Source organism: Oryctolagus cuniculus, chromosome X, assembly GCF_051225735.1.
Source record: "Oryctolagus cuniculus isolate XC-2025 breed Fujian yellow rabbit chromosome X, ASM5122573v1, whole genome shotgun sequence".
Classification (NCBI taxonomy): Eukaryota; Metazoa; Chordata; class Mammalia; order Lagomorpha; family Leporidae; genus Oryctolagus; species Oryctolagus cuniculus.
Genome location: NC_142888.1, coordinates 94,507 through 121,942, shown reverse-complemented (window position 1 = coordinate 121,942; position 27,436 = coordinate 94,507).

Below are 27,436 nucleotides of genomic sequence, written 5' to 3'. Positions count from 1 at the left end.
CCTGCCATCGGATCAGCGCGGTGCGCCGGCTGCAGCGGCGGCCATTGGAGGGTGAACCAACGGCAAAGGAAGACCTTTCTCTCTCTGTCTCTCTCTCTCACTGTCCACTCTGCCTGTCAAAAAAAAAATAATAATAATATTCCAATGTGTATACATACCACATTTTCTTTATCCATCCATCTGATGATGGACACCTTGGTTGATTCCAAGTTTTTGGATAGTATGGACAGTGCTGCTGTAAACATGATGGTGCAGTTATCGCCTTGATACATTGTGTTCACATCTTTGAGGTGATATCTCACCGTGGTTTTGATTTGCATTTCCCTGACGGATAGTGATGTTGAACAGGTTTTCATATATTTGTTGGTCATTTTTATTTCCTCTTTTTAGAACTGTCTGTTGAGGTCCTTTGCCCATTTCTTAAAAGCTTAGCCCCACAGTATTCTGCCTTTCACTTGTGGAAGTTTGAGAGCTTTCCTTAGTACTATTGGTGATATAAATGGCAATAAAGTGTGATGGAATTTATGAAAAACAGTAAAATCTTTTTGAAATATCAGGGATTGAAAGTCAACAAAAGAATCCAAGAAACTAGAAAATGAACAGTAGGGTGAACTCAAGAAAATAGAAGGAAGAAGTGACTAAGAGCATATAAAATCAGAAAATAGAAAATAATGAAAAGATTTAACAGAACAAAACCTTAATTTTATGAAAAAATAGCAAATAAGCTGATAAATGGATAATGAATACACCAATGAACATTATTAAAACCATGTGACAAGAGTATAATCTATATAAAATCATATAGAATTCAATGAATAAATTCATGACAGATATAGATATGATTGAAACTTTTCTAGGGCAACATAGATTACTGTAGCACAGACCTCTAGTGTGCATCAGTATCCATATAATTCTCTTCTTCCAAGCATATAGTTAGGCTCCATTTCCCAGACGTTCTTGCAGTTAGATGTAATCAGTGGTTAAGTCTAGCCAATGAAATGGTCCATAAAAATCTTCCAAACATGATTCTCACACTTTTTTGTTATTTATGGACTGAAAATGAAGGCCTCTAGGGGACCGGAACAGGACAAAGCTACACTATAAAATGAATCTCAGACCCTGAATGACCATGTAAATTAGAGGCAATCTTCACCCCCATGGTACCATTAACCCACACTGAACTATAACGAACGAGAATAAACTTTTATTGAGTCGTGCCATTGGGACTTGCAGATTATGCAGAGTAATCATCCTATTTTGTCATATTAAGTAAAATTGACCGAAGAAGAAATAGCTAGATAAATAGATAAATAGAAATAGTAGATAAAAAATAGCTATTGAAGAAATCGGATAAGAACTATATTCAAAAATCTCCCTCTCACATCAACAAATAATAGGCAAAGTAATTGTCATAGGCTAAACATACAAAAGGTTCAAGGAACATACCAGTTGGAGAGTGCCAGCAGATACTAGTAACAAGAGAGAACTGTCAACTCATTTTACTGAGTTAGTTTCAACTAAATATCAAAGCTAGTCAAAGAAAGTACAAGAGAAAATAACTACATGTGCAGATGTACATAGAGCCTTTTTAAAAAGTGTTCTAAATAACATATCAGTAAATATAATCCAATAGTGGTTTTTAAAGTTAATATCACAAATTTAACAGGGTTTGTTTACAATCAGGAATGCAAGACACACAAAAATATGTATTTATGTAATCTATCACATAAACAACTTAAATGTGAAAAACCATTTGACTCTCTCAATGGAAACACAAAACAATTCATAAAATTCAACACCCAGGGCTGGCACTGTGGCGTAGTAGGCTAAGCCTCCACCTGCAGCGCTGGCATCTCATATGGTCGCCAGTTCTAGAAGATGCTCCTCTTCCAGTCCAGCTCTCTGCTATGGCCTGTGAAAGCAGTAGAAGATGACTCAAATGCTTGGGCCCCTGCACCATGTGGGAGACTCAGAAGAAGGTCCTGACTCCTGGCTTTAGATTGGCCCAGCTCTGGGCACTGCAGCCATCTGGGGGGTGAACCAGTGATGACAGACCTCTCAGTCTCTCCATCTCTCTGTCTGTAATGCTGCCTCTCATATAAATAAATAAATAAATAAATAAATAAATAAATAAATAAATAAAATCTTTAAAAAAAATTCAACACCCATTCAGAATAAAATTCTTAGAAAACTTGAAAAAAGAAGGCCTTCATTAACACCAAAAATAGTATCTTTTAAGAAACCTGTCTTATGTCATATTTAATAGTGAAATCTTAAAAATTAACTATTAAAGTGAAGATAGACTAGTTATGCTGTTCTCCTCACTGCTATTAAGCCTATTAAGCATTTAATGGGGGATCCTAGCCAATGAAATAATACTAGAAAAGAAAAAAGGAGGTGTGCAGATTAGAAAAGAAGAATGATGCTAATTTGAGATAATATAATTTACTTGAAAAATCCTGAATAATCAATAGGCTATTATTACAAATAGAGAATTCAGCAGGATTGTTGGACATGAGATCACCAAATCAAAATCAACATATTTCCCACACATCAGCAATATCTAATAAAGTTCTGCAAATGTATTGATAACCACAAAACACTGGGACATGCATAGGAATGCATTTAGCAATGCATGTGCAGGTACTTTTGGGAAAAATTTAGAAAATGTTATACAATGGCATAAAAGAACACTTAAATAGGTAGACAGAAGATAAATAAAATAACATTTTCTATGCTTCCAAATTCACTCTGAAAAGTGGAATTAGGAAGTCCTCAAGATAGTGATGTACAGAAGGGAATCAACTAATATAGCTAGTATTTCTATATTTTATTGCCATCAATCCTTGATTAGCTGTTATTAACATAACACAAAGGTAGCTTTATTTCAATTCATGCTCGAGTTTTCAGCCATTCTTTGTGATTATCACAGATACATTTGGGGGTAGGTAGGGATCACTGTGTACCTTGTGAGCAAGAATCAAAGAAAGCTGTTCCACCAATAATATGTCTCTTTCTCTCTGTCTCTCTTCCCCCCACAAGCACATAGTAGGACAGAACTTCACAATTGATACTTAGGTGTGGCCACATAGCTAAATTTGAACAGTGAAATAGGAGCACTATGTCACATGCTGCTTTCGTGTGGGAACTTTAAAAGCGAATTTGTGCTTTCCCTTGGTTTCCAGCTCTATACTATGATGATATGAAATGTTTTGGATCAAAGTTGAGCCCACGTTGAGGATGAAGTGGAGCAAAATTTCCAGCTAACTTTCATCAACATGCAGCAAAAGAAACAAACTGTTGTTCTTTCATGCCTCTGAATTTGGGGTATAATATTTACCACAGCAAAACACAGCCCTGTCCTTATTAATACACTATATTAGTGCCATGCTCTGATTTAGTAGTTGTTAAGTCACTGTCATAATACACTGGTTATCCTTATTAACTGTGAATATTTTGCATGAATTTTGTCGCTATCAGTGATGTAAATTTCCTTTAGCAAAGGAGCATAATCTGTCTAGTTTGCTGTGGTACCTCCAGAGTTTGGAACGATTTTCGCCCCCTCTATAATTTACAGAAAATACATTTATCTCTCCAATAAAGTTATGCTTGCTTTGTTACATTTCAGTGGGATTTTTGAGTGCAGATAAAAGGAACGGAGATAAAGCTATTGACCTGAAAATTGGATATAGCTCTGAGTTCACCAATCTGAACAGGTGGAAACAAAGATTGAAGACAGCTGAGACACTGTCCAGATGGTATACAACTCAGCCATAATACCAGGTTTCAGGCTTTTGAATTCCAACATCATATGTCAGGCATGACGGGTATTTTGAAATACAAGATTTTAGTTGACATGACCATTTTTAAAATTATCTTTGAGTACCTTTTTTACACTCATAAATTAATCATTATTTCATGCTAAACATATAACAATTGAAATTGTTACCACACAGTCTCTTTTGAGAATATGAGGGAGAATAATAGAGTCTGCTATGAACAGATACTTCCAAATATGCTGTCATTTATAAATGTTTTAATTTATATAAAATGTGCCTTCAAGAAATTGTTTAAACTGTGAGAACACAGCCCAGTGATTTTTTACAAACTGAACACACCTATATATTAAGTGCCCAGGTCAAGAAACAGACTATGACCAGCACCCTTGAAGACTTCACCTGGTGCTCATTTTCAATCTCTTTAATCCTCAGGTAACACTCTCCTGATACCTAATAGAACTGATTGATTTATATTCTTTTTGAATAGTCTGTTAATAAAATTATAAAACCTGTATTCCCCTGTGCCTGGCTTCTTTCCTTCAGCATTGTGCTTATAAGAGTCTCTATATTATTACATGTAATTGTAGTTTATTCATTCTCGTTGCACATACTATTCTATGGTGTGAAATTACCACAATGCATTTATCTGAATGCATTTATTCTAAATGGGCAGGCTCATGGGCACTTGAGTAGTTTGCTGTTTGGGGATATTGTGAATGGTGCTATATACCATATATATATATGAGCAGATATGAATGCATCTTTTAGGTATTTAACTTTATCTAGAAATGCTATTATTTTAGGATGAAAAGAATACATGTGCTCAGTTTTGGTAAATATTTTTTCTAGCTGGTCATCTGATAAATTGCAACAATGGCCACAGTTTTCCACCCATTCTGTATCTACACACATTGGGAATGTAATTTTGAAGCACCTCCTTTCAAGAGGTAGGGTCTATATCCTTCACTTCTGAATCTAGAACTGCATTCTGACTTGCTCTCACTAGCTCTCTTGGGACCCTGTTCAGCCTCCACATAAACAGGCTCCACCTAGCATACTGAATAAAAAGAAGTATGTGGCTAGGTCAACTCTCTCATCCTACCCAACAGCTAGCTAGCGGGATACACAGCAGACTCATAGAATGGCAGATGTCCTAAATAGCACTCTGGCCTCAGAATCAGCCCTTAAGGCATGCAGATCTGGCTGAAAAGCCCATGAGAGTATTTCAGGCATGGAAAGCCAAGACACTCTGGCAAAAAAAAAAAAAAAATAATGACCTAAATGAAAGATCTTTGCAAGTGAGATCCCAGTGGAAAGAACAGGTCATCAAAGAAGGAGGTACCTTTCTCTGAAGGGAGGAGAGAACTTCCACTTTGACTACGACCTTGTCTAAATATGATCAGAGTTGGCAAACTCAAAAGGCTTCTATAGCCTTGGCAACCCATGACAAGAGCCTAGGGTGATTACTAATGCCATAAACAAGAGTGTCAATTTGTTAAGTCAACAACAGGAGTCACTGTGCACTTACTCCTCATGTAGGATCTCTGTCCTTAATGTGCTGTACATTGTGATTTAATGCTATAATGAGTACCCAAACAGTATTTTTCACTTTGTGTTGCTATGGGGGTGCAAACTGTTGAAATCTTTACTTAATATATGCTAAATTTATCTTCTGTATATAAAGAGAATTGAAAATGAATCTTGATATGAATGGAAGGGGAGAGGGAGTGGGAGAGGGGAGGGTTGAGGGTGGGAGGGAAGTTATGGGGGGGGAAGCCATTGTAATCCATAAGCTGTACTTTGGAAATTTATATTCATTACATAAAAGTTTAAAAAATAAATTAATGGGTTTATTAGAAAAAATATCACTGGGCTGCTTTCAGGAAATAATCAGAGACTTTAGGAAGACACTTGATGAAGATAAACCTGACAAAAATGAACATATTGGAGCAATAATAAAACTGATTGTAAGAAGAGAAAGGTCTTATTGGTAGAAAAGAGGAGACATACTAGGAACATCTTTCAATTGCAGAATTGACTAGACTCAATGACTGACATGAAGGAGAAAAGTCAAATAAAACTCAGGATTTTAGCATGGGTGAGTAGGTGAAGAGACCGACCACCAGGAGGAGTTAGGAAATTAAGGAGTTCAACTTGTTTGTAGCAGAGAGGATGATGAAATTATTGTGGCCAGATTGAGATTTAGAACCATGGAGATATTCCTACAGGCAGCTGGGAATTCAGGACTGTATCAAGAAACAGTTGTGTGCTAGAGGGAAGAGTTGGAAATCATCCAAAAATGAAGATCAGATGATCTTACATCATAGAAATTAAATATTCCAAGTCATCTAGGGAAGTGGGAAAGGGGGAAGTAAAGTTTTAATAAGCCTGAGCAATTTATAGCACTAAAATAAATATGGTATATATGCCATATATATGAATTGTCTAGGAAAAACACATTGGTGATTGGCAATGAGAGAAATTCTTCTGGGAATCTATCCAAGAATACATAAATCCTTCTTGCTTGTTGCTTTAGGCTCTAAGCCTCCTTTCTAATTTTGAGGCAGGTCCCAGTTTCTGCCTAGTTCTTGTATTCCGCCCTCACTTCAAAGCCTGGCTCAGTTTTCCAAATTTTCCCCTTCGTAGAGTTTCAAAAAGAAGCTCATATTCTTGTTTTTTCTTGTATAAAAATAGAGAAGTAAGAAATGGTGAGTAAGTTGTGGATTTCATATGAAATCTTTAAAATGCTGACATTCATTGTCCCAGTTTTCACGCAAATATTAAGCAATTGTATGCTGGAGCTAGCTTGTACTAGCTTACAACAGCCAATTATTAAATTTTCAGAAATTTTGCAAGCTGCTGGTTAAATAGCTATTTTTAAAAATTAACTTATACCAAATAAATTATCAAAAGTAAAGGTACTATTCTAACACATCACTTCCTAGTTATTTTACTATTATCTAGGTGCTTGAAGTTAAGTGTGTCTATTGAACGGTGCAAATACTGCATAGTGGTGTGCTACTGTGTATCACTTTCCAGCTCTGAATACAGTGACATTACCTTGGTGGCTTCAAATTGGCCATTATGGGAGAATTTACTCCAAGTCTGAGCCTTCGCATTTCTCTGGGAGAGTCAGTTTTTAAATACCTACCACTAGTGTCAGATACCTGTAATGCCATGGGAAAAAGCAAATTTTCATGGCTTGAAGCATTTGTTGAAGTACCAGTTTCATTGCTGCTAGAATAAATGTTATCAAGTCACTTAACGTCTCTTGATATATTAATATTCTTCTCCCAGGATGATAAATGTTTAAAATCCTAGTCATACAGTCCCATGTGAACTCATCTTCATCTCTCATCTTGGGAATTAGCCTGCCTGACTCTCTAAAGAGGACAGTTGATGAAGCTGTACCTAATACAACCCAGATACATCTGGACTGTAAGTACTATGAAATTTAGTGAGATGTTTTGTCCTTTTTTTGAAGATTTATTTCACTTATTTGAAAGACAGAGTTACAGAGAGAGGTAGAGACAGAGAGAGAGGTCTTCCATCCGCTGGTTCACTCCCCAGATGACCGCATTGGCCGAAGTTTTGCCAATCCAAAGCCAGGAGCCAGGAGCTTCTTCCAGGTCTTCCACGCGGATGCAGGGGTCCAAGGACTTGGACCATCTTCTACTACTTTCCTAGGCCATATCATAGAGCTGGATGGGAAATGGAGCAGCTGGGACTAGAACCGGTGCCTGTATGGGATGCCGGCGCTTCAGGCCAGGGCTTTAACCTTCTGCGCCACAGCGCCGGCCCTGAGATGTTTTGTCCTTTTTAAAAAAAAATTTTATTTGTATTTTATTTTTTTATTTAATGAATGCATTTTTACATAGATACAACTTTAGGAATACAGTGATTCTTTCCCTTATGCCCCCACTCCGCTCCCTTCCCACCTCCCATTGCCTCTCCCATCTCACTCATTATGGATCATTTTTAGTATGACTTTATATATAGAGAACCATCTCTATGCTAATCATAGAGTGCAACAATTTGCCTCCACGCCCACACACAATATATAGAGTACAGTTTGGGAAGAGAATTTGCAGTTGATTCTCATATTGCAATTCAATAGGGACAGAGGACCTACCTGGGGAATAAGTGCACATTGACTATTGTTGTTCCTTTAACAATTAACACTTTTTTATGACATCAGTGATCACCTGAGGCTCTTGTCCTGACAGACAATGGAGGCCTTTTGTGACCATAGACTCTGTTGGTATTTGGACACGGCCATAAGCAAAGGGGATGTTCTCCTGTCCCTTCAGAGAAGAGTGTCTCCTTCTTTGATGACCCTTCCTTTCCTCTGAGGTCTCGCAGAGATCCTCCGTGTAGGTTTTTTTTCCCCTATGCAGTCTTCTCTTTCCTTGCCTGAGATGCTCTTGCAGGCCTTTCAGCCCGACCAGGAAGCCTTATGGGTTGATTCTGAGGTCGGAATGTTATTTTACTGTGAAAGTCATTCTAGGAGTCTACTGTGTGGACTGCTTCCCATGTTGGTCCCTCCTTTCTTTTTTAATTATATTTTTACTGAGTATTTGATGTTATTTATGTCATCCCTTTTAAACTTATACTGGTCTATCTGTTGCCTTTAACACTTAAGTTGATCATTGTAACATTGAAGATGGTGTTTATACCACTGATTCTTATGGGTTTGGAACCCCATGGTTAGTTCTTAGGCTGTACCCTTAGAGGTGAGTCTATATGCTTGTATGCATAACTATACTTTTTTTTTTACAGTTTTAGACTACCACCTCCATCTCTTGTTCCCTCCCTTTTTTAGCTGGTATCTTTTTCCAATTGCTTTAAAATACATATAATTAACTCTGTGTTACATAGAGTTCAGCCTACAGTTTGAGGTAGATGAGATAGAGAGAGAGAGAGAGACAACAGAGGAAAAAGAAAAAAAAACTGACAAAACCAAAAGGATATACACAGTAAAAAGTAACAATAGTTAACTGTCTCTTGACAATCAGGTCAAGGGTTCTTGAGGACATTAGTTCTGAAAGTGACTATTTCGCTTCTATAGCTTTCATTTTAGCTGTGCTGTTAATTCTCATGAATCAGGGAGAAATATGCTGTTTGTCTCTGTGGGACTGGGTTATTTCATTGAGTATGAGGTTTTCCAACTTGCTCCATTTTGTTGCAAAGGACCAGATTTCATCCTTTTTTACTGCAGTGTAGTATTCCATAGTGTACATGTCCCACAATTTCTTTATCAGTCTTCGGTTGATGGACATTTAGGTTGCTTCCACGTCTTAGCTATTGTGAATCGAGCTTCGACAAACATGGAGGTGCAGATAGCCCTTTTGTTTACTTATTTCATTTTCTTTGGGTAAACTCCCAGGAGTGAAATGGCTGGGTCATATAGTAGGTCTATATTCAGGTTTTTGAGGTATCTCCATACTGTTTTAAACAGTGGCTTTACCAGTTTGCATTCCCACCAACAGTGGGCTAGGGTGCCCTTTTCCCCACATCCTCGCCAGCATCTGTTGCTTGTTGATTTCTGTGTGAGGGCCACTCTAACTGGGGTGAGGTGAAACCTCATTGTGGTTTTGATTTGCATTTCCCTGATGGCTAGTGATCTTGAGCATTTTTTTATGTATCTGCTGGCCATTTGGATTTCCTCTTTTGGAAAAATGTTAAGGTCCTTGGCCCATCTTTTTGTTGGGTTGTTTGTTTTGTTGCTATGGAGTTTCTTGATCATTTTACACATTCTAGTTGTTAATCCTTTATCAGTCGTGTAATTTGCAAATAGTTTCTTCCATTTTGTCCATTGCCTCTTCACTTTCCTGACTGTTTCTTTTGCTGTGAAGAAACTTCTCAATTTGAGGTAATCCCAATTGTTCATTTTGGCTTTGACTACCCATGCCTCTGGGGTCTTTTCCAGAAATTCTTTGCCTATTCCAATGTCATGAAGGGTTTCCCCTATGCTCTCAATTAATTTGATGATGTCGTGGCATAGATTTAGATCTTTAATCCATGTTGAGTGGATTTTTGTATAAGGTGTAAGGTAGGGGTCTTGTTTCATACTTTGACATGTGGACATCCAGTTTTCCCAGCACCATTGGTTGAAGAGGCTGTCCCTGTTCCAGAGGTTTGTCTTAGCTCCTTTGTCGAATATGAGTTGGCTGTAGATGTTTAGATTGATTTCTGGTGTTTCTATTCTGTTCCATTGGTCTATCCATCTGTTTTTGTACCAGTACCAGACTTTTTATTATAACTGCCCTGTAGTATGTCTTGAAGTCTGGAATTGTGATGCCTCCAGCTCTGTTTTTATTGTAAAGGATTGCTTTAGCTATTCTGGGTCTCCTGTTTCTCCATATGAATTTCAGCATCATTTTTTCTAGGTCTTTGAAGAATGACTTTGGTATTTTGATTGATATTGCATTGAACTTGTAAATTGATTTTGGGAGAATGGACATTTTGATGATATTGATTCTTCCAATCCATGAGCATGGCAGATTTTTCCATTTTTTGTGTCTTCTCCTATTTCTTTCTTTAATGTTTTGTAATTTTCATCATAGAGATCTTTGACATCCTTGGTTAAATTTATTCCAAGGTAGTTGAATGTTTTTGTGGCTATTGTGAATAGCATTGATCTTAGAAGTTCTTCCTCGGCCCTGGCATTGTCTGTCTATACAAAGGCTATTGATTTCTATGCACTGATTTTGTATCCTGCTACTTTACCAAACTCTTCTATGAGTTCCAATAGTCTCTTAGAGGAATCTTTTAGATACCCTATATATAGAATCATGTCATCTGTAAATAGGGATAGTTTGACTTCCTCCTTTCCCATTTGTATCCCTTTAATTTCTTTTTCTTGCCTGATGGCTCTGGCTAAAACTTCTAGGACTATATTGAATCAGTGGTGAGACTGGGCATCCCTGTCTGGTGCCAGTTTTCAATGGAAATGCCTCCAACTTTTCCCCATCCAATATAATGCTGGCCATGGGTTTGTCATAAATTGCCTTAATTGTGTTGAGGAATGTGCCTTCTAAACCCAATTTGCTTAGAGTTTTCATCATGAAAGGGCATTGTGTTTTGTCAGATGCTTTCTCTGCATCTATTAAGATAATCATATGATTTTTGTTTCTTAATTTGTTAATGTGATGTATCACATTGATTTTCGAATGTTGAACCATCCTTGCATGCCAGGGATAAATCTCACTTGTTCCGGATGAATGATCTTTCTGATGTGTAGTTAGATTCTGTTGGCCAGGATTTTGTTGAGTATTTTTGCATCTATATTCATCAGGGAGATAGGTCTATGGTTTTCTTTCTCTGTTGCGTCTTTTCTGGGCATGGGAATTAAGATGATATTGGCTTCATAGAAATAATTTGGGAGGATTCCCTCCCTTTCAATTGTTTTTGAATAATTTGAGAAGAACTTGGATTAGTTGTTCTTTAAATGTCTGGTAGAATTCAGCGGTGAAACCGTCTGGTCCTGGGCTCAACTTTTTTGGTAGTGCATTTATTACTGATTCAATTTCTTACATGGTTATGGGTCTGTTTAGGTTTTCTGTGTCTTCATGGCTCAGTTTTGGAAGGCTGTATGTGTCCAGAAATCTATCCATTTCTTCCAGGTTTCTCAGTTTGTTGGCATCCAGCTCTTTGTAGTGGTTTGTGATGATTATTTTTATTTCTGTTGTGTCTATTGTTACATTTTCATTACTATCTTTAATTTTATAGATTTGAGTCTTCTCTCTCCTTTTTTGGTTAATTGGGCCAATGGTGTGTCGATTTTGTTTATTTTTTCAAAGAAACAGCTCTTGGTTTTGCTGATCTTTTGTATTTTTTTGTTTCAATTCTGTTTATTTCTTCTCTAATCTTTAGTATTTCTTTTCTTCTGCTGGGTTTGGGTTTGGTTTGCTGCTGTTTGTCTAAATCCTTGAGGTGCATAGAGAGGTCATTTATTTGGTACCTTTCCAGTTTCTTGATGTAGGCACCAATTGTTATAAACTTTCCTCATAGCACTGCTTTTGCTGTATCCCACAAGTTTTGATAAGTTGTATTGTCATTTTCATTTGTTTCTAGAAATTTTTTGATTTCTCTTTTGATTACTTCTATGACCCACCATTCATTCAGAATCATGTTGTTCATTCTCCGTGTTTTTGCATATGATGCAGAGATTCTTGGGTTGTTGATTTCGAGTTTCACTGCACTATGGTCTGAGAAGATGCATGGTATAATTTTAATTTTTTTTAATTTGCTGAGACTCCCTTTATGGCCTAGCATATGGTCAATCCTAGAGTAAATTCAGTGTACTGGGGAGAAATATGTGTACTCTGTGTCTGTGGTGTGGAAGGCTCTGTAGATATCTACTAGGTCTGTTTGGTCTATAGCGTCAATTAGCTCTGTTGTTTCCTTGTTGGTTTTCTGTCTGGTTGATCTGTCCATTAGTGAAAGTGAGTTGTTGAAATGCCCTGTTACTATTGTATTGGAGTCTATATCTCCCTTTAAGTCCTTTAGTAATTCTTTCAAGTAGTCAAATGCCCTATAATTAGGTACATATACATTTATAATAATAATATCTTCGTGTTGGATTGATCCTTTAATCATTATATAATGCCCTTCTTTGTCTCTTTTAATAGCTTTTGTGTTAAAGTCTATTTTGTCTGATATTAGAATGGCCATCCCAGCTGTTTTTTTTTATTTGTTAGCTTGGAATATCTTTTTCCATCCTTTGACTTTCAGTCTGCATGCATCTTTGCTGGTGAGGTGTGATTCCTGAAGGTAACATATAGATGGATTTTCTTTTTTGATCCATTCAGCTAGTCTGTGTCTCTTGATTGTAGAGTTAAGACCATTTACATTCAGTGTGACTATTGTTAAATACTGTCTTTTTTCCTGTCATGTTTCTTTAAAAGAGCTGTTTATGTATCTTGGGATTTGTTTGTAGTTTTGTTGGGTTATTTTCTACATTCGTCTTCTTTTGTAGCGAAGTTCTTGTTTTTGTATTTCAGTGTGCAGCACGTCCTTAAGCTATTGTTGTAGGGCTGGACACAAAGATACAAATTCTTTCAGTTTCTGTTTGTCGTGGAAAATCTTTATTTCCCCTTCATTCATAAATGACAGTTTTGCAGGATACATTATTCGTGGCTGGCATCCTTTATCTTTTAAAACTTGGAATATATCATGCCATTGTCTCCTTGCCTGTAGGGTTTGTGATGAAAAGTCTGGGGTGAGTCAGATTGAATTACCTCTGAATGTAATTTGTTGTTTCTCTCTGGCACATTTTAGGATTTGTTCTTTGTGTTTCACTGAGCTGAGTGTTGCCACGATGTGTCGTGTTAAGTTCCTTTTTTGGTCTAATTTGTTAGGGCTCCTGTGTATTTGTTGAATTTGGTTGTTTCTTTCAACCTGCCTATGTTGGAAGTTTTCTGATATTATTGCATTGAAAATGCCTTCCAATCCTACTCTCTCTCCACACCCTCAGGTACTCCTATTATCTGGACATTACAGTGCTTGATTGAATCTTGTAAGTCTCCAGCGGTGTTTTTTAATTTCTAATTTCTTCTTCCTGTGTTTGATCTGACTGTAGTATTTTTGGAAGTTTGTCTGCGAGTTCTGATATTCACTCTTTGATTTCATCTGTTCGATTTCTGGGGGATTCCACTGTATTTTTTATTTGGTCAATTGAGTTTTTCATTTTCAGTATTTCATTCTGGCTTCTCTTTAGGATCTCTAATCCTTGGGCATGCTTTTCGTTCAGATCTTGAATCTGTTTCTCATTGCTTCTAAGTAATCTGATTATTAATTTTCTGAATTCTTTTTCCAGCATGACTTCAAATTCTTCTTCAGCCTCTCTTAAGGATGGTTTATTCTGCTCCATTGGCAAGTTCATAGGTTCTTCTATATTCTTATCCAGGATTTTTCCTTTGTTGTTCGGCATTCCTGTTTGGTTTAATTATTAGGTTGATTTCCTTCTGCTATGGGCTGCTATCTGTCTGTGCCAATAGCCAGTGTAAGCAGGCAGCTCCATCTTCTAGAGATTGTTTATTTCTGGTAACTGAGAGAGGCAGATATTTGAGTAGGCTGGTACCTGGGCTTTGAAGTACTAAGCTCTGCCCTCTGGGGCCAGTCTCCCTTTGTTTGCCCAAGAGCACCTGGGCCTCCATTTCTTGGGGCCCCCCATCACTGTGCACCCTGCAAGACGAGTGGGGAGTCACTCCAAACCACTGTGGTCCTTGTTCCCCAGGTGGGGTGATCCCTGCTACTGAAGTTCATGCTCTGGAGGCAAAAACAGAGCCCGCCCTCTTTCACTCCTGAATGTAAACAAACAAGATGGCTGCTCTCCACCCACTGCAGCTCCGGTTGTGTTGGAGGGAGACACTGATGGATTGTGGCGTGTTCTATCTCTCAGTTTGTCCCCCAGGATCGCACCCTCTTCCCGCTTACAGAAGCAATCAACATTCACCTTGCTTACACATTCCTCCATGTTTGTGTCTCCCCCGTCCCTCCCAGAGTGCAGTGGGAATGGCAGAGAATTTTAAGTGGCTTCAGCAGCAGCTGGCTCTCTCTCCAGCACTGGTGCAGAGGCTCTTGGCAGCTAGAGTCCTGAGCTGTGGGCACTTGTGCCCTCCATGCAGGTCCACCCTGTCCCTTTAGTTTTGGAAGAGTTTACTCTGACGTTTTTTCCCTATCTCTGCCCTGATACTACACTATCTCCTCTTTTATTAATCTGCCTTCTCCTGGATTATCAGAAAGTTCCCTCCCTATTCCCCATGTCCATGGCATTTCCCAGTTCTTCTAAAGTCAGCATTGAACTTTCTCCCTGGTACAATATGGGAGCAGTAAGGAATGTTGTCATATCCTAATTGCGGGAAAGGGCAATGGCCTCTAGCAGATCAGTAATGTTAGTAGCCAATACTCTTCTATTTCCCTTCTTACTAAAGGGATATGGCTCCCTTAGAAACCGTCATGAAAAATTACAATATCAAAATACTTTGAAATGAATTTCATAAATATAAACCTTCTAACAAATAAAAAGTTGTATGTGTGTGTATACATGAGTATTTTTCAGGTACTAACATAGAAGATGTAAAATGGATTTATTCTTATAACCCTTGCTATTACAGTTATAAGCTAAGATAAATCTCTAAAATGGGATTTTTTCTTTTTTTTAATTTGACAGGTAGAGTTAGAGGGATAGGGACAGAGAGAAAGATCTTTCTTCCATTAATTCACTCCCCAAATGGCCGCTACGGCTGGAACTGCATCAATCTGAAGCCAGGAGCCAGGTACTTTTCCTGGTCTCCCATGGGGTGCAGGGCCCAAGCACTTGGGCCATCCTCCACTGCACTCCCGGGCCACAGCAGAGAGCTGGACTGGAAGAGGAGCAACCAGGACTAGAACCCGGTGCCCATATAGGATGCTGGCACTGCAGGCGGAGGATTAACCAAGTGAGCTACGGCGCCGGCCCCGGAATTTTTAAAAACAAAAAAACAAATATGTATTGAAAGTGCATAGGAAATGATTTGCATCCTACATGATGACATTTTATCAAACCATCTGTAAAATTTATTTTGATGGGCTTCAGAGCCCATGTTTTGAGCCTGAAAAGTACATTTAACTGATTTATGTCAGTTTGTATGATTGGATGGTTGGCCTACTTAATTTTGCCACCTGTCTCAGTCATCAGTTCTTATTAGTTCTCGTTTGATGAGGAGAACAATCTCTAGAGTTCCATCTTCCTTCCAAATACAAAAGCAGGTCTCATTTTTATTTAAACGTCCATATTATCCATATACCTTTCTCGTTCTTGTAGATTCTAAGAAGTTAAGATTCTCTATGGCTTGTCTGTTCATATAATCCATTTCTATCTGTGTAGGAAAAATAATTTTCTTATTAAAAAACCTACATGAAAGTTGAATGTGTCCCTCAACTGCCAAATTTTCAAGAAACGTTTAAAGATGCAGATAGTAGATTAGCATATTACCAAATTCATATTCCTAAAATGCTATACATTACCACATAACCCAACTCTAGTATTACAAAATGGTGAAGCATTAAGTGACTGAGTCCATTGCAAAGCCATAAAAAGATTGAAACTGGGGGCCAATTTATTGCACATAATGTTAAAGAATAATTTCAGATTACAGATGTGCTAGAATAGCCAGAAGAACTGTAATCACCTAAAGTAGAGGTAGGGGACCCTGAAAACAAATGCAACTACATGAAGTTCCAGAGAGAACTGAGATACATACATACAGAAATGAATGCACAGATTATAAAATCATTATTTTAGATAGAATACAGATGACCAGAGGTATGGAATGGATCTTAGAACCTCAGTACTTCATACAGTGAACTGTCCTTGAAGCTGGACGCCTAATATTAATTGCAGCATATACCTTTACCAGATAACCTAGTATACTGGCAACATACTTAGATTCTTTGGAAAGTCAACATGTACATAAGTTGATGAGCTTATATGTGAATATGTATAAGACCTTTTAGATTAGCTTTCTCTCAGTCTCTTTGTAGTATCTATTTTCAAGAAACAATTAAGTGTTTTGCATATGGGAACCATAAGAAATAGTACAATGAAAATGAACAAGGAGTTGCATTTACTATTAGAGAAAAGATACTTAGGACAATAATCTTGACATAATGTTAAAGCAGATATAGAAAAAAAAAGTCCTACAATAGTATATATACTCTAAGATTGACCACATGCTAAGCCATAAAGCAAGTCTCAGCAAATTCAAAAAAAATCAAAATCATACCATGCGTCTTCTCAGACCACAATGGAATGAAGCTAGAAATCAGCAACTCAGGAATCTCTAGAATATATGCAAATACATATGCCTGGCTGCACAACATACTCCTGAATGAAGAGTGAGTCATAGAAGAAATCAAAAGAGAAATCAAAAAATTTCTGGAAACAAATGAAGATAACAATACACCATATAAAAACTTTTATGATACAGCAAAAGTAGTGTTAAGAGGAAAGTTTATAGAGGTTGGTGCCTACATTAAGAAATTGGAAAGGCACCAAATAAGTGAGTTATCAGTGCATCTCAAGGATCTAGAAAAACAATGGCAAACCCTGCCCAAAACCAGGAGAGAAGAAATAATCAAAATTAGAGAAGAAATCAACAAAATAAAAACAAAAAAAAAATACAAAAGTTCAGCAAAACAAAGCTGGTTTTTTGAAAAAATAAACAAAATTGACACACCATTGGCCCACTAACCAAAAAAGAGAGAAGACCCAAATCAATAAAATTAGAAATAAAAAAGAAAATATAAAAACAGACACCAGAGAAATAAAGAATCATTAGAAACTACTAAAAAGAGCTGTATGCCAACAAATTGGGAAACCTAGAAGAAATGGATAGATTCTTGGACACATGCAACCTACCTAAATTGACCCATGAAGACATCAAAAACCTAAACAGACTAATAACCAAGATGCAGATTGAATCAGTAATAAAGACCCTCCCAACAAAGAAAATCCCAGGACTGGATGGACAGCTTCACTGCTGAATTCTACCAGACATCTAAAGAACTAACTCCAATTCTTCTCAAGTTATTCACAATAATTGAAAGGGAGGGAAACCTCCCAAAGTATTTCTATGAAGCCAGCATCACCTTAATTCTTAAACCCAGAAAAGATGCAACAGAGAAAGAGCACTACACCAATTTCCCTGATGAACATAGACTCAAAAATCCTCAACAAAATTCTAGCCAATCAAATCCAAAAACACATCAGGAAGATCATTTACCTGGACCAAGTGGTATTTATCCCTGGTATGCAGAGATGGTTCAACATTCACAAATCAATCAATATGATACATCACATCAACAAATTGATGAACAAAAACATATGATGATTTCAATACATGCAGAGAAAGCATTTGATAAAATACAATACCATTTCATGAAGAAAACTCTAAGCAAATTGGGTTTAGAAGGAACATTCATCAACACAATCAAGGCAATTTATGACAAGTCCATGGCCAGCATCCTATTGAATGGGGAAATGTTGGAAGCATTCCCACTGAGATCTGGTACCAGACAGGGATGCTCACTCTCACCATTGCTGTTCAATATAGTTCTGGAATTTTTTGCCAGAGCCATTAGGCAAGAAAAAGAAATCAAAGGGATACAAATTGGGAAAGACAAAGTCAAACTATCCCTCTTTGCAGATGGCATGATTCTATATATAGGGGATCTAAAAGACTCCTCCAAGAGACTACTGGAACTCATAGAAGAGTTTGATAAAGTAGCAGCATATAAAACCAATACACAAAAATCTATGGCCTCTGTATACACAGAAAATGACACAGCTGAGCAAGAACTTCTAAGATCAATGCCATTCAAAATAAGCTACAAAATAAAATACCTTGGAATAAATTTAACCAAGGATGTCAAAAATTTTTATGATGATTACAAAACATTAAAAAAAAGAAGATAAAAAGAGGAAAAATCTTCCATGTTCATGGATTGGAAGAATCAATATATAAATGTCCATTCTACCAAAAGAATTTACAGATTCAATGCAAAACCAATCAGGAACCAAAGATATTCTTCTCAGATCTAGAAAAAATGATGCTGAAATTCATATGGAAACATAGGAGAGCTAAAATATCCAAAGCAATATTATACAACAAAACAAAACTGGAGGCATCAGAATACCAGATTTCAAGACATACTACAGGGCAGTTATAATCAAAACAGACTGCTACTGCTGCAAAAACAGATGGATAGATCAACGGATCAGAAGAGAAATACCAGAAATCAACCCATGCATCTACAATGAACTCATATTTGACCAAGGAGCTAAAACCAATCCCTGGAGTAAAAACAGTCTCTTCAACAAATGATACTGGGAAAACTGTATTTCCACAGGCAGAAGTATGAAGTGAGACCCCTACCTTACACCTTACACAAAAATCCACTCAACATAGATTAAAGATCTAGATCTATAACCTGACACCATCAGATTATCAGGGAACATTGGAGAAACCCTGCAAGACATTGGCACAGGCAAAGAGTTCTTGAAAAATACCCCAGAGGCACAGACAGTCAAAGCCAAAGTTAACAAATTAGATTACTTCAAATTGAGAAGTTTCTGTATGGCAAAAGAAATAAGAAAGTGAAGAGGCAGCTGACAGTATGGGAGAAACTATTTGCAAACTACGCAACTGATAAAGGATTATTAACCAGAATCTACAAAGAGATGAATAAACTCCACTACAACAAGACAAACAACCCACTTAAGAGATGTACCAAAGACTTAGACATTTTTCAAAAGAGGAAATCAAAATGGCCAACAGACACATGAAAAAATGTTCAGGATCACTAGCCTTTAGGGAAATGCAAATCAAAACTACAATGAGGTTTCATCTCACCCTGGTTAGGATGGCTTTCATACAGAAATCAACAAACAGCAAATGCTGGAGAGGATGTGGGGAAAAAGGTACCCTAATCCACTTTTGGTGGAAATGCAAAATGGTAAAACCACTATGGAAGACAGTTTGGAGATACCTCAGAAATCTGAATATAGACCTACCATATGACTCAGCCATCCCACACCATGGAATTTACCCAAGGAAAATGAAATCAGTAAATAAAAGTGTTATCTGTACCCCCATGTTTATTTCAGCTCAACTCACAATAGTTAAGACATGGAATCCACCTAAATGCACATCAACAGAAGACTAGGTAAAGTAATTATGGGATATGTACTCTATGGGATATACACAGCAGTAAAAAAGTGAAATCCAGTCATTTGCAACAAATTAGGTGAATCTGAAAAAACATCATACTTAGTGAAATAAGCCAATCCCTTAGGGACAAATACCATATGTTCTCCCTGATCTGTGAGAACCAATAGAGCACCTAAAAGGCAATCTGTAGAAGTAACATTGACACTTTGAGAAGCAATGACTTGAACAGCCCTTGTCTTGACTCTCAAGGAACAGTTTTTTTTTCTCTTCTTCATACTATTTATTGATTTCTTTATTTAGCATAGAGTTAATCATATATGTATAAAGTAAATTGAATATAGGTCCCATGAAGGGTCTCTGTGAATGAGACCCCAGTGGAAAGAAGGGGCCACCAGTGAAGGATGTACTTTTTTCTGAAGGGAGGAGAGAACTTCCACTTTGCTTATGGCCTTGTCTAAATACTGACAGAGATTGTGGATTCAATAGGCTTCCATAGCCTTGGCAGCTCATGTCAAGGGCCTTGGATGATCACTGATGTAGTACATAAGTGTTAATTGTTAAATTAACTTCAGGAGTCACTGTGCACTTACTCCCCATGCAGGACTTCTGACCTCAATGAGTAGTATTATGAGAGTTAACTGTAAAATTTGTTCTCAAATAGTTTTGTTTGTGTATGTATGTAAATCATTGAAATCTTTACTTAGTTTAGAGTTGGTCTTCTGTGTATAAAGTTAATTGAAAATGAATCTTAATGAAGAATTGGAATAGGAGAGGGAGGAGGACATTGGGTGGGAAAGAGGGTGGGAGGATGGTTATGGTGGAAATAACTATATTCCTAAAGTTGTCCTTATGAAATTTGTACTCCTTAAATAAAGGGATTTTTGGGAAAATATTTTTAAAAAAGAGTATATAAACTTTTGCTTCAAATCAAAGAATTGAGCACATTTTTTACCAATATTAGATTTTTTTTTACCTCTAACTTAAGGTTTGAGATTCAAGTAGTCTTTTCAAACTGTTTTTGAAGGTTTCAAACTGAAAATTCCATGAATCACAGGAGTGGAAGGAAGTAAGAGGAAGGCATCTGGGTAGACAGATGGGACCTGAAGGGGGAAGACTAGGCTGGGGCAGGGAGGTGGGGGTGGGGTGGTAGAACAGATCCTCTCTACCATGCCCTTATTTCCCTCTTCAAGAAGTAGATCTACTGATTTCGGGCTTTGTTCCAGCAACAGTGAATTTAGCAAGTTTCTGACAGAGTTACACATATTCATTGACAGAGTCCAGCCCCACCCACATCCAGACCACTCCACAGCTTCTACTTTGCTATGTATCAGGATTAAATCAATTATAAAACATATACTTATTTCACATAGTGACTATCAGTTAATAGTGCCTTTGTAAGAGACCTTAAGAATTGTTCCACTTTTTAGGTATCTATTGTTTTTCCTTTGGTATAACCAATTTTTAAAGATTTATTTATTTATTTGAAAGTCGGAGTTAGAGAGAAGGAGAGGCGGGGGGGGGGAGGGGGGAGAGGTCTTCCATCCACTAGTTTACTTCTCAGTTGGCCTCAATGGCCAAAGCTGTGCTGATCCCAAGCCAGGATCCAGGAGGTTCCTCCAGGTCTCCCGTGCCAGTGCATGGGTTCAAGGACTTGGGCCATCTTCTACTGCTTTCCCAGGCCATAGCAGAGAGCTGGATTGGAAGTGGAATAGCCGAGACTTGAACAGGTGCTCATATGGTATGCTGGCACTGCAGGTGGCAGTCTTACCCGCTATGCTACAGAGCCAGCCCCAGGTATAACCACTTTTTAAAATGCACTAAGTAGGAGTTGGCGCTGTGGCATAGTGGGTTAAAGCCCAGCCTGCAGTGCCAGCATCCCATATGGGCACCGGTTTGAGACCTGGCTGCTCTGCTTCCCATCCAGCTCTCCGCAACAGCCTGGGAAAGGGGTAGAAGATGGCCCAAGTCCTTGGGCCCCTGCACCCGCATGGGAGACCTGGAAGAAGCTTCTGGCTCCTTGCCTTGGGTCACCTCAGCTCTGGCAGTTGCGGTCATTTGGGGAATGAACCAGCAGATGGAAGACCTGTCTCTCTCTCTGGCTCTACCTCGCTCTGTAACTCTTTCAAATAAATCTTTTTTTTTTAAAAAATGAAGTGCACTAAGTAAATTTGCTGAAGAAATAATATTATAGCATTATCATTTCATAAAAATACACATTCTACAATTTACTCATAACAGTAGACAAATCAGAGAAAACAGACAAAACAGATAAAATCAAGTGGAGCATGCTTGAAAGGCATATTTATTGGGATGAACTCAAATGTTTTGTATTGTGACCATATACTTAGTAAAAGAAACTGTACAAATTGTCCTTTCATCTGTGGATATTCAAGCTATTTCCACATATTTCAAACTCCTTTCATAAATTGTTTATTTTGACCTTTAGGTCCTTTTTTCTATTCTCTAATATTTTTGTTTATTTTTTAAAAAGTTGCTTTTTTCCTTTTAAAATCGACACATATTTATGGGTTAAGTGTGACATTTCAGTACATGTCTACAATGTGTAATGATCAAATCAGAGTCGTTGGCATGTCTATCACCTCAGAAGTGGATCATTTCATTGTGTTGAGAACATTCAACATCCTCAGAAAAATTCATGTAAAATGCATATTATGAGAAAATTATACATGGATTTCATAATTTTAAATTCTATTCCCACAGCCTTTTTGAAGTACCCTTGTATTTCAAAATAATCAGTTAATTGTTGTCAACCATAATTTCTCAATTTGCTACAGAACATGGTGTTTGTCTTTCTGTGTATGACTTATTTCACTGAACATAGTTTATCTCACTGAACATAGTTTGAGTACAAGATAATCATGACCCCCAGGAGGTTGAAAAAATAGTGGAGAAAAAAACAAGTAGTGGAGAAAAACTGGACTGAAATAAAATTATACAGGTTAATTGTAATAAGCTTCTCTTATGTTTCTTGTCAAATAGTATTCAATTACTTTCACATTGATGCTTATTACTTATAAAAGCCTATTTTCATTGATTGGGTGAAATTTCTGTAACAAGTTAATTGAGGTCTGAGGTTGGGTAAAGAGCAGCATCATTTTTCACACTGATATTAGATGAAGTGTTTTCTCATTGGAAGATTTTTTTCACTTTGCAGCCAGGTTTTCAGGTTCAATTTGAAGTCAAGAATAAGGGGTAAGTGTACTCCCTGGAAAACTACAGTACTGTGTTTCAGAAGTCATGCAGTGCATGAAGGGAAGCTTTGTGGGAAAGACTGGCGTGGTCCCTACCCGCTTGGTGTTTATAGAGAAGGTAGGATGATGGTTAAAGTGGTTTTGTGATTTCCAGATATATTAGAAGCCCTACCTTCCTGGAGTCTATTAAGGTCTGTGGTCCCATAAAGTATTTGAACACTCAACTAGTGAATTCATGAAACCATGCCAGGCTAATGTAGTACCCCCAAGATCCCGAACTCTTTAAATCTGTTAGGATCTGCCTCCTAGGGTCTTCCGAAATAGGTATTTATCTTAGAAACCTGAGTTAATGAAGCATCAAAGATTGCCTCAAGGTATAATTATACCCTAAGAAAATCTTGTTCTATGTTCAATGGTCATATTAATGAGAATTTATTCAACATTTTTTATGGATCCATGGCCCTGAACCCTCTAAAAAAGAACTCTTGCTTTTAAGTTCCTATTTGAACCTTAAAGCCTGAAGCCTCTGGGTATTTTCAGTCCTAATACTGGCTGCACAAGCGGCTTCCCAAAGCAGTCTACCTCATGTTTGGCGGGGGGAGGGGGAATGAAGCTACATGTGCCTTGGTGTGGGAGGAACATGGAAGTGAAGGCCATCATTGGTCCAGCCAGCTGAAGCATGGACAGAAAGATCTGGAAATCTGTCAGCCACCAGGAGGGGGTCAAATGAGATGCACGTCACAAACTAGACCTCCAGCCCATTATTGCTCTCACAAAGCAATAATGTGTCATCCGAGCTGCCTTTCTGGGTAATTTGAGGGAAAGAAGTTTCTAAATCAATCACAATTCTTTCACAGATTTATAAATATCTCTGGCTGGTCAAGTCACTTAATATACTTCTATTTGCCTTTCTGTTAATACTCGGGCTTAAGACAGGTAAAGTGTGGCCACCGTAAGTCAGTAAGGGTGGCTTGACTTTCAGTAAGAATGCCGCAGTAACCTTGCCTTCTGTAGGGAAGGCATGCTGGAGGAGTTCAAGGGGAGGCCATTGACTTCAAATAAGAGCCATTTGACATAGTGGTTACGCTGCTGTTTAGGGCACCCACATACCACATCTCAATGCCTTGGTTCGATATCCAACTTTAGTTCCTAATTCCAGTCCTGATAAGGCAAACTCTGGCCAGCAGCAATCAGGCTCAAGTATTTTGGTTCCTGTCACCCACATGGGACACTTGAATTTCTAGCTTTCCCAGCCATTGTGGGCATTTGAGGAGTGGACGAATAGTTGGAAAATCTCTCCTTTTCTCTCCCCTCCCCTCCCCTCTCCTCTCTGTTGCTCTCTCAGATAAACAAATTATTTATTTTAAATAAATAATGCAACTTTAAAGAAAGCTTCTTGATAATCACATATTTTTATAGAAGATATGGAAACAATGAATTAAATGGTCATTCCAGTAAAAAGGTACCTACCAAGTGCTCCTATGTGAACTGACATAGTCCAGGTCTATACCAAGGATCCACAGTCTTCCTGTGTGAAGGACTAGATAGCAGCTATCTAAGGCTTTGTGGGCCACACTGTGTATTGCAGCTATTCAGCTATGTGATCGTAGCACAAAAGCTGATATATTCAGTGAACATTCAGTATTTAAGTTAATGGGCATGGCAGTATTCCAATAAAATTTTACAAAAACAGATGGCTGCTGGACTCAGCCTGTGGCCTACAGTTTGCTCACCCCTGCTCTATCATATTAGTCTAATTCACAGTCAAATAATATGCATGTGTGGGAAGGAAGGGAGTCTTTCCAGACAAGATAAGGGAGAGTTACTCTAAGAAAATTCTAAGGGAATGTTAACATGTAGGTGGAAGAAGTAATTTGGGGGAGCAGAAGAAATGATGAAAATCATTTATCTTTTCAGTCCTAGAAGGAACTTTGAAATGCTCATTTCTAGTCTGCTTTGTCACAGTTGAAGAAACTGAGGTTTGGAAAGCAGTTGGGTATAAAATATGCATATCCTGGTTTTGCTTTTTTCCAATAACCAGGGTCTTTTTCTGTACAGGTTTTCTTGGTATGATGTCAGATTCACGTTGTACAACTCTCAGCACCATACATTGTGGAAATACTAAATTGCTAAGAGATTTTAATGGTGATAAACTTTTTTTTCTGTGAACAAATACAAAATATAGCCATTTTTAAAAACTCAGAGACTTGGGAAAAAGAAAATGATACTCAAACATCTTTGACAGTGACATAATCCATAGGACCATAAAATGGATGATCTAAGCACTAAATTTTATTGCCCAGCCCTTCAGGTTTACTAGTTGTAAAGATTTGCTCTCCTAAAGTGAGATGGAAAGTAATGAGCAAATATTTTTCTCTGTCTTCTAACTTCTGGAATTAGGAAGTAAATATAGTAGATAAAATTTGACCTCATAGTTGGCAGGAGGATCTAGAAATTGGAGTCACTTAGAAGTAATTTAGGAGATGGGAATTTACACTATAAAAATTAAATAGCATGTGAAAAAGTGACGGAAAACTCTTGCACCAAAATATAGTCTGAGGACAGACCCAAGTTGCTCTTCATCTAAGGATAGTCTGACCCAAATAAGAAATTTGCTGTTTGCTTAGAAGGAAGAGAGAGATGAGAGTGCCAAATGCTACCCAAAAATAATGAATATGTATTTTTAGACCTCTGCTGGTTCTGTCCACCCTAGGCGACTACACACGATTCAACATCAAAAAAATTCTTACTATATTGAGGTGTACAGATTGCATTATGGCCTGTTTCTCTTTTCCCCACCACCTTTGGCCAGGTGACTTTGAAGTTCCCTCTCAGGAGGTGGTGGTCTATTTTCCTGTCAAATAGTTTGGGACTCAGCCGCGTGGCCTGTTTTGGTGAAAAGAATGAGACAGATGTGATAATATGAATTCCGTACCTAGATTTCAAGAGACTTAGAGTTTTTCTGGTTCCTCTCTCTGGCTTTTTCTATCACCATGAAAAGGGCATGCCCAACCTAACCCAGTGCCCCAAGAGACTCTTGTAACAGAGCCAACTCACTTTATTTGAGCCTGATCTGGATAAAGTCTCCTCTAGCCAATCCACAAATGCAGGGAAGAAGCATCTAAGATCTGAATAGCCATGAAACAAAGCCTACCTTAGACTCAGTTGCTGTAGACATATGAAATACAAATATCCATTATTGCATGCCTCCAAGTTTTGTCATAATTTGGTACACCGAAAAGTTTAGCACTAGGTAACTTATGTATGTGGGTGCTCAGTATCATTGCAAATGTTATAATTGCTATAATTATTATATCAGCATTTCAATATTTTCCAAGCACTATGGCATAACAGTTAAGATCCTAGATCCTAGAGCTAAGACTATATCAATTAGAATCCTAGCTTAACCAATTACTGGCTGTGTCCTTCAGAACTACCGAGTTACACCCTTGTGCAACACCACTGCCTTGTGTATAGGTAGGTCCTGTGATCTGCTTCTAACCAGTAAAATGTGGCAAACATGATGGAATGTCTCCCCCTTGATTTCAAAAACCTGCTAACTTTGAAGAAATAAGCTGCCACCTTTTGAAAGGACTGTGTGGCAAGCAAGGGCAGATGGCCAGGAACTAATAGTGGATTCCAAGCAACAGCCAGCAAGAAAGCTGGAACCTCATTCCTACAACTGCAAACGTATGAATTGGGGTAGCAACACTAGCAAGCAGGAAAGTGAATTCTTCCCTAGTCGAGCCTGCAGATGACCATGTAGCTGGCTGACACCTTGATTGTTGCTTTGTGAGAAGCAGAGGACCTAGTTGAGCCAAGTATGACCTCCTGCCCCATGGAAACTGTGAAACAGGATGTATGTGTTGTGTTTAACTGCTAAACTGATAGTAATTTGTGGAACAGCAACAGAAAACTAGTAAGAAAGTAATTTAATACCTATTCTGCCTAACTTATTCATATATTGAGAAAGTAAATAATCTCCTGAGACTTGTGAGAAGTTGTTAAATTAATATGAGCAGAGCATTTAATATAAGCCCATGTCATACTAAGCACCGATTAAATGTCAGTTATTCTAAATATGGTTATTATTTTTATCAATCCAAAGTCATTCAAATGACTTCAGTAGTTGATTTAACAACATATTCATTGTCTTTTTTTGGTATTATTTGAAAGGCAGAGAGACAAAGACAGACACAGAGAGAAAGAGATCTTCAATCTGCTGATGTGCTCCCTAAATGCCCACAACAGAGCCTGGTCTGAGCTAGGCACAAGGCAAGATCTCAGAACTCAGTCCAGGTCTCCCTTGTGGGAGGCAGGAACTCAAATACTTGAGTCATTTGCTGCTGCTGTCCAGGGTGTGCATTAGCAGAAAACTGGAATCAGGAGTAGAGGAAGGACTGGAACCTAGGCACTCTGATAAGATATGTAAGAAAACCAAACCTTGTCCTAAACTCTGTGCCAAACGTCCACCCTCACATTCCTTCTTTCAGTCTTCAAATAGCAGAGTTCTGAGGCCATAATTTTGGACTAAGATGCGATGCGTTAATTATGTATTTAATCTTTCCCCAAACATGGAAGAATTAATACGAAATTTGAATGGGGAAAATATAAATCTTAGAATGATAAAATCAGACTTCTCAAGAATGAATAAGCAGGCCGGCGCCGCGGCTCACTAGGCTAATCCTCCACCTAGCGGCACCGGCACACCGGGTTCTAGTCCCGGTAG